The sequence below is a fragment of the Falco naumanni genome, chromosome W (genome assembly GCF_017639655.2).
Source record: "Falco naumanni isolate bFalNau1 chromosome W, bFalNau1.pat, whole genome shotgun sequence".
NCBI classification, from domain to species: Eukaryota; Metazoa; Chordata; class Aves; order Falconiformes; family Falconidae; genus Falco; species Falco naumanni.
Genome location: NC_054079.1, coordinates 20,500,531 through 20,518,666, shown reverse-complemented (window position 1 = coordinate 20,518,666; position 18,136 = coordinate 20,500,531).

Below are 18,136 nucleotides of genomic sequence, written 5' to 3'. Positions count from 1 at the left end.
GCGTAACGGAGCCAGAGACGGTGCATTTGCAACAGGGTTGCTCCTCCGTGTCATACTGCTTTATTCCTTGCATTGTGTTACCAGCAAGTGATCCTGGCCTACACAGGTCCCACACACAGAAGGGGGATCCATCTCATTGCACGCAACCTCGGCATGGGTCTTCCCCATGGGCTTTGAGGGATCAATCCAGCAAACTCAGCAGGGAATCAAGTGGTCTCCTCTAATATTCGCCCATGAGTAGTCAACCTCTGCTCGAGTTTCCAGCCATTCTCCCCACCTGCCTCTGGAGCAGAACGAGCTGGTGAGCTGCCAGACTGGTGTCCAGGAGGTCGGTGCACAGCACCAGGTGCACAGCACCAGGGAGGTGTGCAGCTCTGTGCCCAACCACAGCTCTGTATCCATTCCCCTACCACCACGACCTGGCACCTCTTACAATTAGTTCGGTTGCCTTGTGAGCTCTTCAGCAAAGGGTAAGATGGCATCTATCAACACAGATATCCGTCCCCCACGACACCCACGAGCCCAGCTAATCACCAAGCTAATTACCAAGCTAATCACCAAGCTATTCCAGTGCATAAGAGATGTGGCTTTGCAACAGCCCATCCCACATCTCAGCTGCTTCAGCACCAAATAAAAAGAAAGTCCAGCTATGGACTCCACATACTAAAACACAATTTAAAAATAACAAGTGACCCTTCCTTGCTTTTCAAATTAGCACCTTGGTTCCAGGAGCCTGGCGAAGGTTACAATGGCAAGCTGCACTGTGGGTTTTTTTATGTTCCCTAACAGGAGGTTTATCATCAATTCTCTTCATTTAAGTCTGAACACACAAAGCCTATTCAGTTCTAGGGGGAAAAAAAAAGGGGGTTGAAGAAAAGCCTTTAATTCTTCTGGTGTCCCACAGAAAGTTTCAGCAGTATGAAGAGAGACAGAGACTTTGCAGGAACACTGACCTGCTGGGCAGAGGAATCAAACCATGTCTCGTTTACTTTCACAAATTAGTTGGCTGAAGCAATGAAAGTAGAATAAATATCATAAATGCATCACTAGTAACCTGCAGCAGGCGATATATGAACATGACGGAGTGTAACTCATTTATCATGGTCTTTAGTAGTGACCATGTACATTTCCATTTATCCACTGTTTAATTATGCACAGCAGCTCCTTTCCCATATATAGACATACCAAATGCAGTCATTCAACATTTCTATAGTTTATGTCTTATTCCATTTCAGTTCTCTCTTGTCTTTACTAGAGTTTAAATGGGAGCTTTTGTTCATGCATCCAAACCTCTCTTTTTCTTTTTTCTTACAAAACGAGCCACCTGCCCCCCCACCCCCACCCCCAGCACATGCGTATCCCCTTCTCCATCCCCTAATCCCTACATTTCCTGGTTGTCCCACATCTGGCTGCTGCTGAAACTTGGGGGGAATTTTGTCAGGTGCTTCACAGAGCAACAGGATGGGAATTGGAGTCTCTGAAGGGGATGTCTCCGATGTGTAGATGTGGCACTTAGGGACATGGTTTGGTGGTGGGCTTGGCAGTGCTGGGTTAGCAGCTGGACTCGATGAGCTGAAAGGTTTTTTCCAACCGAAATGATTCTATGAAAAGAGGCGAGGGAGGTAGATTTCCCAAGGTTTTTACCCTTGGGGAAGAGTCCTCAGTCATCTGCTGTGGTCTTAATTCCCCAGGCAAGAAAAGGGGGGAGCCAAGAGCACATCCCCATGCTCCCAGCACCCTTACGGCCAGCAAGGCAGGTCACCTCTCCTCCCTGGGCATACACCTACTCCCCCAATATTTTCTTCCCATTGTGCTCCCTCTCGCTCACTCCTCCTCCCCCAACATCTCATTTTCTGTCTCACTCCGTCCCACACCTCCCCCACGTTCTTCTGGGTCTATTCTCCTCCCAGTATATAACTCACATTAATGTCAGCTGGAGTTATGCACACGTAGGAAGGGGAGAATGGACCTTTTGGAGTGGAGCTAATTAAGCTCTTCTTTAGAAGTCAGAGCCTGTAATCTCCCAGACATCAGTAGCCTGCTGTCAATCAAGGTGCATCCTGGGCTGCCAGAGATTCATGCCTACCTGTTCGCTTCTGGGTTTCTGACAATTATAGATCGGCTGTGATGGGGGTGGGGAGGACGGCAGCCATGCTGGATTCAGCCTCGGGTCTAGCAAAGCCTTAAAGCAGCCCCTTGAACGGACCTTGATTTTTGAAAATGCCTTGAATATGCATATTGCCGGCTAAATTCTGACTCCAATCAAATCTGTGTAACTCTCCCAGTGCCAGTGAACTGCACTTATTGAAGGCAGCAACCTCCTGCTAGCAGGCATCAGAAGATGACATCACCTTTGAAAAGCCATCTCAGTTTAAGGGGGAAAGACACTACCAAAGTATTTACTACTCAGTTCAAATTCAATTTATTTCTTCTCCATTCACCCACAGCCAGCCCATCCTGCAAACCTCCCCACCACCAAGCTGCCATTGCTTCTACCCACACTGAGCAAAGCCATGCTGGGCTGGGACACCAACGGGACCCTCGCTCCCACCACCACCCACGGTACCTGAACCCTATGTTGTCCTGTCCATCAGTTCCAGGCCAGTAGGCTGGGCAAAACCTAAGGGTCCTGACACAGACAGTCCCTTTCAAGCACCTGGTAAGATGTCAGAGCCAGAGGTGTTAAACAGGTCTTCAATTTTACATTTCTCTCTCAAATTCCTTCTCTGTTACACCATAAAACCAAAGCACCATCAGAGGCATGAACCACCCTGCAGCAACGCACCATGCCACATGACCCAGCCATCACCAGCACCCTGCAAAACCTCTCCGCAGTTCCAGTCACCACCAAAACATTTCAGATTTGGAACCACAGGGAAAAAAGCTGCAGCCAATGCACTACAGGATACTGGACTGGACAACCACACCAGCTTTTTCTAGCCTCATATTCCGTGAAACCTAACTAAAAAAAATAAATGGTCTGCAAACACGAAAATTCAGCTGTAAAATCATTTAGTAACAAGCTGACAAGGAGATCACATTGAATACCATGGAATGGGAAGGAATGATTTTAGAAGTTATAAAACATCCCTTTGGTGATTACCCCAAAGTAATCCAGAAGGAAACGCACCGTAGTTTGCAATGATCTGCAAATACCCTGTTTTCATTTGCACTTTTTAGGGACACAAAACCTGCAGTATTTAAACCTCAGCTGCAAAGTGAAAGGCATAAATATTATATCAGATATACACTCTGTTTAATACAACTTAAGGAAAGGTGAAGGTCCAAGTGAAGCCCCTGGGGCTTAGAAGAGGAATACAAGAATTTAAAATGTGACTACCTCTTATACCAAAAAGCTCACCCTAGCTGTGAAAACACTGGTGCCCTCTTCCCTAAGGCATTTACTGTGTTTCATTCTTCTCCTTACAGGGAATAGCATCACTCTCTAGCTTAGCGTGATATTCTGCAGAAATTTACAATGGAAAATAACCTAATAGTCTAAAACCACCTGATGGGAGAAAATCCACCGAGTTCAATTAATTGGTTCATTGTAACTGGCTCCAGATTTGTCAGTGTGATTAATCTGCATGATCAGTAGGCAGGTGGCTTGTGGGAACATGGATATCGGGTGATAGGAGTTATTTCCCTTTAGTGTCGAATGAAGAAATACAAAACACCAACAGAAAATCCAACCCAGCCTTACACTGTACCTGCCCCAGTACCAGTTAATTAAAAGTCACATGAACTCCCCTTCCCTTCTAGAAATCTCCCCCTTTTGGCAAAACAACTTGATCTTTCAGCTGTCACAACTCATGGGAGGGGTGGGGGGTGGGGGGGTGGGGGGGACAGGGATGCAAACACCCTCCTTAACCGGGTACCATCCATTTTATTTTATGGCTCAATTTATTACCAGAAACCCACTCTTTATGCAATTTTCCACTTGACCTGAGATGTCCACAGGAGATGGATGCTAGGGATCCCAGATGCTCAGTCCCGGGCATAAGGCAAGTGACAGGGAAGGGGAGCATCTGCCCCAGGGGATCCTGGAAAAATCCCCTTTCCCTCCCGGACTTGCAGGAGTGGCTGGTAAATCAGAGCGGTGGCCAAGCTTGTCTCCAAGGGCTTCATTCACTTGGCACGTTCTCAGCTGCAACTCTCCAGCCTCTTCTCAGAATCTTACCTGCGTAGCCCTAAGCCATGGTCTTGAAAACAGCAAAAGTGATTGTGCTTTTTCATTTACAGTGGTGCTGTGAAATTAATTTAATTAGGGAGTGCCTTGTTATCCCTAGACTCAAGACAACACAGAAGTGCTTGGCCAAAAAAAATTAAAAAAGTGATTTCTTGACAACTGTGAGGATTTCATCCGCAGTTAGGAACCAAAGAGATGATTTCACCATTACTGACTAAGGTCTGGTTTGGGAATTTTTTTTTAATTCAATGCCTGGTACTTTGCAAAAGACAGCTGGTACCCATTCCTGGGATCCTGAAATGATCTCAAACAGCACAGAAAGTGCTCGACAGCTAATTAAGTTCTGCTTTTAGATCAATCCAAAATCCTGATATCTAGCACTTGTCTATAGACATGTTCCTGCATGGCCTGGGCACTATCAGGGACCCGAGCTGGGGTGCAGTGCCTCGCCACAGGCTCAGCACCCATGAGGGGCTGGTGGTGGAGCAGGGCAGCATCTCCATGGGCCTGGGCAGAGCCACCAGCACCAGGGTGCTGGGTTCCTAGTGCTGCAGAGGGGCTTCTGGGCTCTGCAGGGACTGCCGTGGGGAGGGGGGCGAGCAGCAAACCCCCCAGGCATGCAGGGAGCAGCAGGCAGCTCTTGAGAGCAGGGAAAGGGAAGCAGGGACCGTAGGAGGAAGGATGGATGCTCATCCGCTTCATTTATCAACGTCAGTTAGACCTCCAAGATTTAATACAGACATAAATAAACATAGATGTACACAAATAGCTTTCACCTAATATTAATATCTGCTATTAGTATCCGTTGCCTAATATCTGTGACTGAATTTGTATCTCTGTACAAACCGGTGCAACCCTTCCTCCTTCTGTTCCTCGGTGGGAGCCAGACCCAACCAAAATTACAACGGTAACCTCAAATTCATCAACTTGAGAGCTCTTAGGGGCTTGTGGGGGGGTCTGCTAATTTACAGCCATATTGTCCCAGAAACGCAGGTCAAGAAATGAATTCCTGTGTGAGAATAACACCGTGTAGGATACAAGAGCCTTGTATCCAGGATGAGTAATACTGAATATGTGAAATTATTTTGTTAATAATAAAAAAATATTTATTATAGGATTGGATATAATGTTAGAGCTCTGGCAGCAAAATCCTTCTACAATTAATTCTACTCAGAAAAAATGGCATTAAAACTTTATTTAATTTTTTTAAGCCTAAGATACAGAGATCATCACTGAGCACTTGTTCAGTTAATACAAGGCTTGATGATGAAATGACAAAAGTGCTGTAACTAATTAAACTCTAAAATTTTGTAATACGAGCCAAATTCAAGTCCTCCATCATTTGCCTTATTCATTAACGCATCTTGGAGGAAAAAAATACTCTAGGTTTCTGAAAACACTGTTAATACTCTTGTAACCTCTGGTTTTATTCTGACCTTTCTGCAGTAGCTGACTGGGTTATACATTTATTCACACAAATCAAGCCCTGGTACCTATGCCCCTCTGATAGTAACCCAGCATCTAAAAATCTCCCCAGGGTCCCTTACCTACCTACAGATAGCTATAAGTGTGTAATTGTGTGTGTGTGTATGTATATGTGGTTTTATCTACACCCATTTATCTGTACCCAAGTACCTCTGCATCAAATATAAAGTTCCAAAACGATATTTTGAACCAAGATGTTCATAAATGCAATCATCTCAGTGCCACACAGGATCCGGCAGGCACTGACATGTACCAGAGTGCTAATTCCGAGTATCTCCATTTGCAAACAGAGGCCAGTGACCTCAGCTCAGGTGAAAATGAAAATACAAGGGAGAAAACAGTCCTTTCTGCCTTCCAGCTCCTTGGTGAAATTAGCTTTTTTTCAGACAAGGGGATGTTTTGTGACCAAATCCTTCCAACTCAAATCAGATGCAACTTCAGAAACCCTCCTGAGCGCAAGGAAGCCCCAGCTGTCAATAGGAGCAGTGTGTTAAGACGGAAGATGCTCCAAGGGCCATGGACCCAGGGGGAAGGTGTTCCTCAAAACAGCCTGTCTGTACTCCCTGTTACGGACCTGATGGGTCATCTCTAGCTCTCAGGAAAGTCATCTACTGTTTTTCTACCATAGAAACAGTTCCCGAGGTCACTCCAGCAAACCAGCACCCGGCACACACAGGTCCCAGCTGGGACTTCGCCAACAACTTCTCCACTGCTGATTTTATCACGGGGAATGGAGTTGTGTGATTTTTCCTGAGCGAAATCCAAAACTCCTTGTATCCTGTCCTCACCTGAATCTTTTTATTTAAGTTGAAGCACCTCCTCAGCAAAAGGACTCAGATATACAGAGAAGGACAGAGGCATCGGAGAAAACCAAAGGCTAATGAACACAATTAGCACACCTCAGCTGTGCAATAAATAGGCTGTCCTGCCCCAAGACCACCCACTGGAAGGAGAAATGTTCAGCCATAATAATCTGATGTATAATACAATTACTACACATAAAATTGGACCCAAAGCTTATTCATAAATCCTCTGGGAAGTACTTACGAAAATTGTAAGGGCCAAATCCTGCCATTCTTGTCAGGAAATATGTCTCCTTGAAGCCACATGAGCTCTGAGTGACTGAGCTCTGCAGATCTTGGTCTCCAACTGCCTGCAAACTAATGATTCCTGCCTGAATCTATCCCAGTTATTGATTTCCAGTCTCCACACCCGCCTGTCCATCACTGCAATCAAGGTCCTGCTTAGAGGAGAGCAATTTATCGCTAACTCTCATAAGACAAGTGACACAAATTTAGGATCCTCATATACTTTCACCATCGCTCACTGAATAATACTGAATTGATTCGGATAGGTTTTCTTTTATCATTCTTCCCTTCTTGTCATTTTGTCCTCCATGATTTCCAATCTGCCCCATGACATAAACCTCAAAGTCAAAAAATCCGCGGCGCTCGTTGCTAAAGCTAATGCTGTCACCTGCATTAGACAAGCTGCTTATGCCTCTGATTTTTCACTCCTAGGGAAGGTTGGTTTATAAATCCAGATTTTCAGCAGCAAGATTCAATCACCTCTAAAGGGCCACAGGTACGCATGAGAGTCACAGGGTTTATTAGGGTAGGGACGTTGCCTAATCCTTACCCACATGTACGTCAGTAATTCATAGAGAGAATTGCACACCCCCTGCCCCGACAATTATTCCCTGTCGGGTTCAGTTAAACAGCCGGTGAGATGTTTCACCGTGACCACGGGGCACCAGGAGGTGTCTGCTCACCAGCCCTACCCCTCCTGATCCCCTGTGGTACCCTTCAGAGGGGCCATCAGATCCTGGGGAGTGGGGGTGAGGGGGTGGGGGGGGGATGGGTGTCCAGCTTCCTTCACTGCTCACTTAGGATGCAGAAGAGGATCTGCCAAGGAAATCTGTCCCTGTAATTTGATCACTAGCACCCATGTGATTGTGGTGAGAAGCCTGGGGCCAGCCTGCCTGGCTCACTTGTGGCACTCACTTGACAGACAAGGTTTGCCTCTGGAGGTCTATAAAGTAACCTCATTTCTTCCAGTGACTAAAGAAGGAGCTTAGGATTCACTCTAGAAGGATTATTTCTTTGGGCACCTAGTATTTTGGGGTAGGTCAAATACCTGAGCGAGGCTGGCAGGCTCTGACTCTGTCCCCACAGCCGCCACAAGCTAGGCTGGATGAGTCCAGACCACCAGAATTTGTGTCTAAGGACAGCGTGCACGGAATGAAATGACACTCACAAGAAACCTGAGGCCAGTCCCAGAAATGCACGGAGCTGTCCTCATCCCTCCACATCTCCGTGGGGGAAGGCAGAAGGCAGCACTAGTTCTGAACTGGGAGTACTGGGTGGGGGAATCGCCAGTACCGATGTCCTTGAGCAGTTTAGTGTCTCGTCCATGTCATTTAGCTAAGGCACAAATTTGAAAGAGAGAGGAGAAAATATTTACGATAAAAGTAAAGCGGGAACAACTATACACTTTTGTATTATGCCGTTGCTTTACTAAAACGTATTACATCTCTGTTCTGGCTTTAAGGTCACAACTTTGTAAAAACAATAACAAAAAGTGCCATTCCAGGGGCAGCCTCACCAGTGCCGAGGGCAGGAGGATGGGCACTGCCCTGGTCCAGCTGTCATGACCCACGGGCAGAACCCAGCACTAGGCCTTGGTGACCCTCATGCAATCGGCCCCTCAGCCTGGCCTGCCCAGACACCCCTGCCGAGCCCCCTGCCCCCCCAGACAACCCTGCAGAGCCCTCCTGCCCCCCCCAGACCCGCCTGCAGAGACCCTTGCCCCCCCAGACCCCCCTGCAGAGCCCTCCTGCCCCCCCAACCCCCCGCAGAGCCCTCCTACCCCCCCAGACCCCCCTGCAGAGCCCCCTACCCCCCCAGCAGCTCAACTCTCCCCCAGTTCGATGTCCCCTGCCAGCTGACTGAGGGGGCACTCAGTCAGAATCCCCTCGCCCAGATGCAACTGGATGCATGGATGAAACCTTCCCTTCCCGAAACAGGCCTCAGACCAACAGAAATGAACGGCTGGATCCAGAAATCCAGACAAATAAACATGCATTTGGTGCCTGTCAGCTCAGATCAAAGCCAGACACTGATTCTCCTTCCAAAGCCTGATCTTCTCCCACCTTTGGAAGCAAACCCAAAGCAGTTTTTCCTTGGAAAGTTATGAGATGTGTTTTGCCACACATGCCCCTCACCAGCACACTGTTCCTTTCCCCCGACTTCTTTATCACACAACTAAGGACTTTTTGCTTCCGACCACCAATAAAAAGGGAACTTTTTGGGAAAATAGTGCTGTCAGCGGGAAAATATTTTTCACATTTCCAAAGAGTGCAGGTAGATCAGGGTAATAACAGGATTTAGGCTGCAATGAAGCACTGAAAAGCTTTGCAGCTCCCCAGCACGATCACAAATAACGAAGCCTCTGGGGTAGCCCAGCACTGACATTAAGAATGTGATGCTCATGGTCCTCAACAAAAGGTACATCTGCACGTGCTTGAGAAATGCCTATACCCTTGTTGTATTTATTTTAAGGATCTGGAGGTAGATTCAGTTCTTGGTTAGCACGGTTTACCCAACACAGTCTCCCATGACCAGAGGAGGACAGGAGGATGTGCAGCCAGCTCTCTGGTGAGATAAATGCCCTTCAGTGACACCAACCAAAGAAGCATATTCTGTTTCTGGTGTAGTGTCCGGTACCACACAAAACATCCACCGTCTTACCTCTGCTCCCGAGGTGCATCCTAGCACTCATCCCTGCTGAGCAGCCTTGCCTACTGCTAATCACCCCTAACAGCACCGCTAGAAAAGGCATCCTGATTTTCATTTGCAACATCAACTGTTCCTCCAGAAATCTTTTCCTGGTATGGACAAACAGGACGTAAATGTCAGTAAGTCCTGGCTTTTCATTGACTTAAACATCACAGGGGACTGATCATTAATTCACATCCCACCATCCCAACTCTCCCACGGGACTGGTCATTCCTAGAAGTCATACTCCAACCCTTTTGCTATTTAGTTTGTTATTTAGACATCAAACATTTGTATGAGCATCCATCAAACATTTGATCTCTGAGCTCAGAGTCACAGCACAGCCCTGAGCTCATCTATCATGGCAGCCCAGCATGCATATGGTTGAAGATTCAAAACAGGTCTCTTAAAAAACATCGTGTTTTAGCTTCTTGCAGAGGATGATTAATTTTTAGAACAAAATTTGCATTAAATCTTTTTAATCTATTTGCAATTACCAGAAATTGAAACAAGTGACAAACAGCTTTGAGCACTTGTCCTCAGCCGGGTGTTAACCAGAAAAACCTCCAACTAATTGAAACTCAAAGTTTCAAGTAAGAAATTTGAAATATGACTTGAAAATACTTGAAAGCTCACATATGTTAAGAATCCAACTTATTCTACAGGAAAGAAATACACAGGGGTTATGTGTATTTGGAAATCCCGTGCTATATGGAGTGCACATATCCATGTGTGCACACAAATGCGAGGCGTGGTGGAAAGAAAGGTTCTGTCACTGAGATCTCTCAGCAGAGATGTGCAAATAATTGCTTTTTGGGTCAGCGAACGCAAACACAAACATTAGGTTGACAGAGGTGGTTATGCACCAAAAGGAAAAAAAAATCAACAGTAAAATATGCAGATGACATATTTTTTCCAGCTGAAATGATTCACAAGTTTTCCTTGAATTTGACCTGAAAGTATAGGTATATGGGCTTTAATGAGTGGAAATAGAAGGGTCCAAGGGACAGTGTTTAAGAACGGGGGAGTTACAGTTTCAGTGTAACACAGGTAGCTGTTCCCCGGTTATTCTGTCCTGTCCACACACACATACTCACCCCCATTTCCATCACACGAACACAGGGGTATCCCTCCTCATGTAGGCAGTGTTCCTTTAACCTGCCTGGCCGCTCCACACATTTCCATTCCATAGGCAGCATCCTCCAGCTTTGCAATTTGCCTTGTTTCTCACCATTCTGCCTCACTTCTCACTTCACTGGCTTCCTAGAAATTGGTTCTTCCCTGTTAAAAATTACTGCTGCAAATTTAATTTGGACATTCAGGTCTCTTCTCTAGTTTCTCTCCGACTTTCTTCTTTACACAATTCTTTCCCTTTCTTCCAAGCATCTCGTGCAACAACTCACTTAGAAATAACTGTCCCAGGAAGTTTTGCTGCAAAAGCATTCACCGTTACTTGCTGCCACAATCAGATTATATAGGATCACCCAATTAGTGCCATCTCAGTTAAATGCTACAGGATCAACCCAATTTCAGAGCAGAAGAAAGATGAAAAAAGGAAAAATTAAATACTTCCTGAACCTCCTGCCCACCTCCACAGGGTGCAAAATATTCCTGCTAGAAAATCCATCCCACCAGGCCATATAAAGGCCAAATAAATCCCCCTTTCCTTCTTCCATGACTTTTTTGTCCAAGTGCTTTTGGCCTTAAAAGAGATGAAGGGTATATGCAAGAAGAGGTAAATGGAGATTATGTTTATTATTCAGTCTTTGCTGTTCTTACTGTTATTTTTTCCCTGGAGTAAAGGAACATAAACAACATGAAAAGTCATCCTGAGACAGAGCCAGTGTTGAGTGACCGTGCTCCATCCTTCAGAGCCCCAACACGCTCCTGCCTTTCATACAATGCAAAAATCGTCAAAGCACTCGAGTCACTGAGAGAATTTTTTTACTGTGCTCTGGCCGGCCTTGGGCAGGTTGTCCTGTAAAAGGAGTTTAAATGGCTTGTTTTAAGGATTTTGCTTATTGCTGTTACCATGAATCATTCTGTAAAGTTGCACAACAAATGTCTGACTCGTCACATTAGTAAATGAACTGCCGGTGGTGTGGTGGGCCAGCAACAGCAGGAACCAAATCCAGGTCTTCTGCAAAGCAGAGGAGAAGCAAAAAAGCTGGAAGCCTAGCTCTGTTCTGAGGCTGATAATTACGTTAAAACAGCCCCTTTCACTGGGACAGCGGAGCACCACACTCAACAGAATGATGCTGTTCCTACTCTTCCTCGATACAGACACATCCAGCAGCAGCCAAAGTCTTGAAGCCCAGCTTAGTGTCTCGATTTTGGGTCTCCTTCTGCTTCCCAAGAAGCACACAGACATTGTTGTCTCTCTTCGAGCAGTTCTTCATAACCGTCCATGGGTCTGAAACAGCCAATTTCCCTGGCAGTTTAACTCCTTAGACAAATTTGATCAAAAAAACAAACAAAACCAACAAAAAAAAAGCCTTGGAGCTCAACAGTTAAAATGAAAACAGTCTGGACAATGTGATCTTGACCTACTTGAATCCTTTCAAGAAAGCCTGCCAAAGGCCTTTTCACCATTCTTGGAAAGATCCCAGCACATCGAGGGGGCTTCACACCAAGAGAGGAGATTTTCCAGAGGTTTGGTCACAGCAGACATTTCCCTGTAGTTTTCCCATCCTTTGACTTCTCCAAATGACGAAATAAAGGAAAAGAAATCCACATTTAACAGAAGGTGATGTCACGGACCTTTACTCTGATATTGATTGCCCATTTACGGGACTTCACTTTAAAATAATGAGCAACCCAGAAATAGAAACATAACTAATCCATTATCCTGTCCTTCTAATTACTCAAAGCCAAATCTGGTGGAAATGCGGACTTGTACAGCAGCTTCTACAGAGTAACAAAGTCCCTTTAGATCTTTATGAAGAAGTGGGAAGACACAGCATGGCAAACTTTACTCCAACGTAAGCCTGAATCGCAGCCGGCATCCCTGACCGTGGCACGGATCAGCTAAGCACGGACAGGTGTTCCTGCAGCTCACACGTTCTAAAGCCACGTTTGATTTCAGCTTTTATACCTGTACAGGATCTGGTCTGTGCAGCATGGGATTCAAGCAAGTGCTTACTTTGTTAACAAACGAGATTTTGTGTCTTTGTTCCATCTCGTAAGCGCCAGAACATCAGATTGTTGAAGTGCTTAAGAAACAGAAGTGCCAACGGAATGTTAAGTGCTTGAAAACCCAGCCCTGCTGTTGTGCAAACCCAAAGCAATGAGGGTGCTGCTCTGCTGCAGCCCTGTTGTCCACCCTCATGGTTACAGCACAGTAAAACAGGAAAAAAAAATTCATCTCACGGCAATTCCACCGTCAGGCTGAATATTAACCAGCACGTTCATACAACACACTAAACCCACCCATCACCGATTCCAATCTGAGAAATATTGAATGTCTCCAACCAAACATTCTTCTGAGACAGGCATTTCTATCACAAAACAGAGGACCCAAATTATGTATGTAAAGCTCAGGCTTAATGCATTACAAATGAACATTTCTCCTTCCCCTCTCCACATTTACCTTCTTTGCTTACACAAAGCCAATCATCTCAGGAAAGGCAGGTGTGAGAAAATTATTGCTATTTCTAGAAAAAGTCCGTTGGCATCAAATTCTGTCAAATGCAATAAAGCTGTGTTAGAGAGAAGCTGAAATCTCAGCGTCTATCGAGCCTAAAGCCCCGAGCCTAATCCCAAATGCAACCTAAGCTCAGATCGCTGGCGTGAGCTGGGACTTAGCACAGTGCAGAATTTATGCCTCGTGTACCTGACCCTGTCCCAGCGTTTCTACGTGGGTGCAAGCACTTTGGGTTAAGGTGCCCATTGATCTGCAGGAACACGAGAGAAGTCAGGCCAACAGATTCTGCTTTTCCAAGGTTACTTTTTCCAGCCTGTGCCCAAAGTCCACTCCACAACACAGGAAACCTCTGAACATCCACAGCTTTTTCCGTATCACATAAGCAGCTGCTTTTACAGAAGTCGAGACTTAGAGGTACAAGGAAAAACATTCAAAGAGACTGCCAAGACAATAAAACTGGTACAGGAAAAGTTTGGCACGTGTATAAATGCAGAGGGCAGTTTTTCCTTTAAAAGTCAAAGTTTACCTCACAGTAATTTCCTCCCAGAGCACTCTTCTAATTGTTCATTAAAAACACATTAATTGTATGTAAAACGCATAATTTATCACTGTTTGGAAGGGAAAATAGAAAACCGCAGGGGGCCAAAAGTTGGCATGAAGTCATACTTTTGATTTAGCCTATAAAATCTGTCCCTGGGCACTGTTCATTATTGTAACTTACAGGAGAAGACATTGAATTTCTACTTTAAAAAATATTTTTAATTAATCCATGCATCAATCATGAATATAAAATATTTTAATAAAACACCACATCTTTCAGTGAAAATGTGTGTATGCTTCTATTGATTATACTTAGTTCGCAAAGTTGTATTTTTGCAGGAGTGCAAAACCAATATTCAGGAGTTGTAATCTGAAAATAACCCACGCAGGCACGAAAGAACAACAGAAAACCCTGCGCCATCACGCTACATGGCCACATGATTACTGTCTCCTCATTTAATGAAGATGTAGCACACCACTTTATAAGCCTAATTTACACTATAGATCAAAACTGTGGGAAATTTTCTAATTCTTGGGGCTGGCGGGGGGAGGAGGGGGAAATTGCCACCTCTGTGGCTTTCAACACATGGTATTATTTCAGTTTAACAGAAAAGCAAAAAATATCTAGAGCCCCCGTAAATAAATACTTTAAAATCCCAATGTCCTTTTTAACAGCAAAGTCTAAATCTAAGTTCATTAACCACTATATGGTGGATTCCTCTCCAGTAATTGGTCTTGAATTTTTCAATCTTCTGAGTGGAAAACTACATAGGAAGCTTCCTTCCAAAGCAGAACTGGGGATCGTGGCCTTTTGGCCAAATTTATGTTTATAAACAATGTAGGATATTAGGATAACCAGTTGTGCCAACAGCACGTTCCAGCAGCTTCTATGATACAATAAAGGAGGAACAAACTAGTAAAAAGGATTTTCACTTTGGAGAAGAGAAATACAAGCACCACGACATTTGGAAAACGAGTATGAAATTTCTGATGAATATGGAGAACACCCCACATCACTGCAGCTATATGGGAAAAAATTAAATATATATATATATATATATATATATATGATGAAATGCCACCTACATTTCCTCTTCTTCTGAGCATCACAAGGCAGAGAAGAAAAAAAAAAAGGGGGGGGGTAATATAGCCAAAAGCCTCTCAGCGCCCTTTAAAATGTCTTTCTCCTTCCCCCGATACTTTTAAGAAGAGCAAACAAACAGAGAGAAAACCAAAAGAGTGCTTTTAAAATGCTTTTTAGTTTTTGGGTAGTAAGGGGAAGATTGTCAAGAGACACTCGGGTTCATGCATGAACCCTGCACCGAACAAGCCCTTTTGGGTAGCTGTGGGCTATGGATGAAAAACCCTACTCTGCCTGGGACCTGCTGCCAGCCCCAAGATAGCCCACGCCTAGGGAAGCAACCTTCAGCTTTTAATTGCAACGCTTTGGGGACTCCTGCCTTTAGAAAGAAGCAAGCAGGTAACTAAAATAATAGTTTTAGTCCAAGTTATAACACTATAATCTCTCTACTTAACTTTTCATTGTAGAAACTCCCCACATCCAAAAGTAACCTTGGTGCTACTTCAAGCAAATCCGCTGGTACTCACAGCGCTGCACTGAGGTTTGATAGAGCATCAGCCAACTGTGGAGATGGTGGAAGGTATGCGATGGGAGTAAACAAAAACTTGAGAAATGAGAGACAAGAATGGAGCTATGATATTGAGGAAGAAAAAAAAATAAGGCAAAGCGATAAGTAAAGGCAACTTGGAAACACAGAAATGCAGCTCCTCACCTTGTGCAGGACAAACAACAGTCTCTGTCAACATAACATCTGAAGCCCCCATTGCCTGACAGGGTATACAGAACATGGACACCAGGCTGTGAAACTATTATTATATATAAATGATAAAAATATGAACTAGGAGGCTGTCATTCATTGTAGAGCTCCTCTGGCGATTGAAGAGCTGACCTTAGCTCAACTAATCTACAGAGTCTCAAAAGAGTCAGAACCCTGCAATTTATAAAGCTCTCCATCCACTCCCTAACAAGCAGTCTCACCTCCCACGGTACATCCTTATCCCACAGTACATGCTTATCCCATGGTATATCCTTATCCCATGGTACATGCATGTCGTGCAAGCACCACCTCCATGATCTGGATGAATTCTGCATTTTGTAACACGGTGTCACGTTAAGTGTCCAGCTACCCTACCCTCTCCAGCTACCACAACTGTACTCTGGAACACTTGCATTGGTGGTTGGGGTTGTTTCATTGTCCAGGAAGCTATGTGCACAGAGCAGGAGCTTTTCTGTGTAATTTCCAGTACCTTTATTTTACACTTTTATCTATTTTTGTCACCCTTTGCTCTTGCTGTAAGACCCCAGAAGAGAAGGACAGCGAGTATTTGTTTCAATGAGTCAAACTTCTCAGCTGGCTGGGATGCTGTTTCCTAAAATGTTTGGGAAATTGACATCAAAGCTCTGGAAATGACAAAGCTGGTGGTTGTTCACCTTCTGCTTCCAAGCTGGGAGAGGAGGTACCTTGTGAGCCCCCAGCACAGCAAAGCATGACCACGGGTTGGGCACCCATGATCAATCCAGTGAATCTGATAGTTCATAAAGCATCATAAAAGTAAACAAAATCATCAAAACATCAGTCATCTCCCTGCTTTAAACTACTTTGCAGGGCAAGAAGATGCCCGGTTTTCAGCCAGTGATGCCATTTCCAATACTGTTCCTTCAGCCTCTCTGTTTGACAACCAATACTTTGCTGAAACTTTGGGCACCAATTTAGAGCAGTTTTCAATATATGTTGAATACTTCAGAGCATTGATAAAATTACAGCACATATCAGCATTACTATCGACAAAAACTGCCATCAACCAAGACAGAAATTGAGACATTAACTGTGCATTTATCGTGCCTTTCTGAGAATTCGAGATGTTCTGTCATTAGCCCAATTTAACTGTAGCCTTTCACATCAAAGCTGAAATTGAGAAACTGTTGTCAGAAAGAAACAATTCCGCTAGGTTTACAATTACCTGATGTGTTATCTTTCAGGAATAATACTCTCTTTTACCAGTGAATTTATTGTCAGCAGTCAGGAGATAAACTTCAATTTCAGTCATCTGCTTTCCACAGTTTGATAGTTTTCCTTACAGAAGGCTGTGCAAAAGACCTTAAGGAGCAAATCTCAAATGCCCAAGGTTCTCCACCCCTCTTTAAAAAAAAAGATTGCCAAGCATTAAGCATCCTTTTTCTTGCAGAGGAGACCACAGTTCCTTTTAACAGCAGAAGTGGTCAACCAGACAGTGGAGTTTACAGAAAGGGATGTGGAAGAGGTGACAGGTAATGGGAGCATTAAGTAGAGCTATTTCCCAGGGACCAGACCCAGTAACAATGCATGCCATTCCCACAACAACTATTGAAGAAATTCTTAAAATTGAGCATCAGAAACACAGATGCCGAAGCCAGTTCCCTGCAAACCACCCGAGCTCAGCTCTGCCTGCAGCACAACCTCACGGTTCCAATGAGGAACCTTGCAGCACCTATTTTTCAGCAGATGAATTTTCAGGCCAGCATGGAGAAAGGAATTCACTTGGGCAAATTAAAAGTCCGGACGTTCAGAGACTTGGGGAATAGCAAAGAGCACTCATTGGTGGATGCCTTCCAAGGAATGGGGACCACTCTACACCCTGCAGACTTGGGTGCTGCCTCCCCAACCGATGCTTTTGCTCCTGGGCAGGAGCACCCCCATCCAGCCTGGGGCACCATGGCTGCGGTAAGAGGGATGCAAGGGAAAGGAGGACAGGGCTAGAGTTGGATTCCAATGGAAATAAAAAATTTAGGTCAATGTTTCACCCAAGGGATAATTTTAACAGAGCAAGTGAATTTTTTTGCCTTTAGTTAATTAATCACAAAAGCTTCGGTGGAATTTGTCAGTATACTTTTTATTTCAACAAGGCCAACATTTTAAGAAATTTCCATCTATTTGTATTACAACAAAGAGACTGGCTGTACTGACTCACACTGTTACAGATCTGCGTTTCAGCAAAAGGGAAAATCAAGCAAGTGAAAGTGTGGCTCCCCCTCTTTTGAGGGTCAGCTTCTTTCACAACTTTGTCCAACACACAAAGTGACTAACTTTCCTAAATCACATCCATCAAGGGGTTTGCAACAGCAAAACTGTGGTGAGAACCTACCTGTTGGCTCCTGTGTAGCCTTTGGGTCCGAGTGTCCCTATATCCTGCACGGCGACATGGCTAAGCCTTCCTCTAGGCTAGCACAGAGGGGATCTGGCGAGCTTGAGTCTGGGAAGATTTTAAAATACCAGGAAAGGGCAAATGCCTTTCACAGCTTCCTCACATTAGCACATATGCTTAAGTCTCTACAACAACTTTTTCCACCTCCTCCAGAACAGAGGTGCAAACTCATTGCGGAGTTCACCCTTGCAGCTGGATATGCCATGCAAGCAGGCGCAGAGGAAACGCTCAGTTTCATGG